Genomic DNA, 3,385 nt, shown 5'->3' with positions numbered 1-3,385 from the left:
AATAAATATGATCACTTCACAATCTATTCTCAAACCCCCGTCAAACATTTATAATGATACTACGTAAACATTTACCTAGAAAAAACTGTATTGATAAGACTAGTTCATATGAGTTTGTACTTAAAAATTTAAAAATCACAAATTAAATTTTTGTTTAAAATATATTAAATGAAAGTGGGGGTAATTGTGATGTGAAAGAAAAAAAACATTAATAGTGAATTATTAAAAAGCCTCACCATGAGCAGTTTGATTATATGGAATATTGACATTCGTTTGATAGTATTGTCCATTATCACCAAATACAATAAATTATGATAACCATCCCAAATTATGGTCTCACAATAAATTATTTTTTGTAAAACAAACTTATATTTTTAAATATAATTTGTGACGAGCTACTAAGTTACTAGAGATGATAATCGATTGATTGAGTGGAAAGTAGATTTATTATTCTCGCAATTTTTAATTTGAAATTGCAATGTTTAGTTTTCAAAAATATTTGCAGGACACTGTTTATGTATCTAAAAAAAATATTTATTTTTGATAAATTGTGTTTTTCTATCATAATTTAATTTATATAGTCTAATATATTAAAACATTATTTTAATAAATGAGGTTAAACCAATTCAATGTTTTTTCCCAAGAACCTCTCTTAATATATGCATAGGTAGTGGTAGAACGTAAGCGTTCAAGTCCTCGGGTCATATTTAAAAAAAAATGTTCATAGGTCTAGTAACATTTGGTGTAGTTGAATCAATATATATCTAGCCTCAATTGCTATTATAACAGAACTATCACTATTAAAAGAAAATGCTTACCGTTGGTAAACCAAATATAGTTATGAAGATGTATTGATTATATAGCTGTCATGGTAAACCAAATTAATTTTAGAATATACTAAAAATGAAACATAACCTGCAATTTTAAATTGATTGTGAGGTATAAATTTTAATTATTTCTTGAAAGTTATAAAATTGCATTAACTGTTTATAAGTTATACCTTAAGAAATGAGATAATAGGACAAGTATACAAACTAGTAAAAGAAGATTGAAACCTAACAAACTGAATTACCAATATGAATTTAGAGAGTGAACATGCAACAATGTGTTTTGTTTTCGAGCTTAGTTGTAATCAACTGTATGTTTACCATGAAATTATCAATATTTAAAGAATCTGAAATTATAAAAAAAAAACTGGCATAAAATTAGCTGAATAGATTAACTCGTCAACAAAACAAAATTTAAAGTCTTACTTTGTATTGATGTAGTTATTGTGTAATAGAATAATCTTGAATCTTAAGACTCATGTGGGTTTCAGCATACATCAAACAAATATATTAATTTTTTTTTTCTTTTTGATATGACCGTAATTTTTTAATTATTTATTTATATATGATATTTTAATTTAAAAAAAAAATCAAGTTTATCGACTCATTTTATTCATAATTATTTATTATTTTCTTAAATTTATTCGAAAGTTTTTTCATACTCACCCTAGCTAACTATAGTTTATGAATTTATACCTATTCACAAACATTGTTAGATCATAAAAGTATTAATTTTAATGAATATTTAAATTAAGTTAAGTAGTTAAGTAATAGACAATTTGAATGTTATGATCGAACTTTCCATCGGAACTCCATATTCACATTTACTTGAAAATTAAGTTAAATAATAGTAGTAAGAAAGATTGAGAACAAGACTATAAAAAAATTAATAGAGGGTGATTGAGATCAAATTCCATCGAATTCATAAGATTTTTTTTTTTAAATGATAAAAGAATTATAGGAAGAGGAGTAGTCATAATCTTTCAAACAAGTTAAAAAGTCACTTTAATTTTTGAACCTCAACATTAGTATGAGAGCTCTGTCTTTAGCCTAGAAATATTAATATAACATCGCGTTCCAAACATAAAATTTCAGCCCATTTTACCAATTTTTGTAGATAATATACAAGTTACAAATTTTCTTTTGAAAGTGAGTCATGCAAAATTATATATAAATAAGAGTCTTTTAAGTTTAACGACAAAACATTATAAAAATTTTATAGAAAACCTATAAGAAAAAAGAACGACACAAAAATGTTCATTAATGTTTAACCTAGAAATAAACCAAAAAAAACATTAATAAGCATGTAGATTCTCGTGTATATCAATGAGTTTCTCGATCGCTTCAATCGATTTACCTAATGAAACATCCCTAATTGTCATAATAATAGAATTATGTATTCAACGCATCGGTCAACAACGATCATTTAATATCTTACGGTTTCTTTCAAACCAAATGGTCTACCTGAAGATAAGCATGATATGAACCAAAAACTTTGATCAACCGAGCTCACCGTCTTTATTCATATTTCCCAACAACTACCTATTCAAGTATAACCCATTAAATATAATTTGTATTTCATAACAAGCTCTACATCACAACCACTCTTTTACAGTGTCAGAGCAAATGAGGCGTCGACTCCATCTCTTTGTGACACATCCTAGAACGAATATACAAGTTATAATATGTCAAAAAATAAAAATAGAGGTCGTCAATAAAAGTTGGTGTTTCCTTTTTGTATCTCTTACTTATAATATTTAAGATTTGAACTCTTGATTTTTAGGATAAAAATAAAATCTCTATAAACTAGACTCCAAGAAGTATTGAAATCTCTTCCATAATCTTTATAACTCTTATAAATTTTCAACCAGAAATTTCTAAAGTGTTATGCCGATGAAAAATTACTCGATTATTACCTCTCCTACATTGAAATCAATATATATATAAACAAAGGAGTGTGTTTGTACATAATAATTAACGTTAAGCCCGAATAATCTATTTGTCAAAGAAAAATTATTGTTTAATTTAATCCAAAATCTCTTAAAACAAAGAGATGAGTATCGTAAAGAAAAAAAATAGGACTAGATATTATATGTTCTAGAACAACTAGAAATAAAATGTGAGTTTAAGCATTGATTGTCAGCAAATTAAAAGTTGTTTGCCTTTATTGTTTTTATTAAATTAGAGTTTATTTAATTATTAATGGGCTTAGGCATGTATGTATAAGTAATTTAGTGTTTCTAGACTAATTACTCCTTTATAAGAGTTGTTTATAAATGTTAATATACACCACTTAAGACTCCGAAGACATTTCCTCTTTGACATATTATTGTCTATTTTTCAGAGTTTCATTTATTCATAATTGTACTTAAAATATTCGATAGTCAGAGCCAACATTTGGTATTAGAGCATATCTGAAGAACATGTCGTCGACAACAGTTCACTTATTTCTCACGCATGATGAATGAATGTTACAAATGAAGAAAACTGGGGAAACTGATTTTTCATCTAGATTGTCAAGTCGCAGCAACAACGTGGAGATAACCGAGGTTGTGGAA

This window comes from Impatiens glandulifera, chromosome 1, assembly GCF_907164915.1.
Source record: "Impatiens glandulifera chromosome 1, dImpGla2.1, whole genome shotgun sequence".
Lineage (NCBI taxonomy): Eukaryota > Viridiplantae > Streptophyta > Magnoliopsida > Ericales > Balsaminaceae > Impatiens > Impatiens glandulifera.
Note: the sequence above shows the minus strand (reverse complement) of the source record.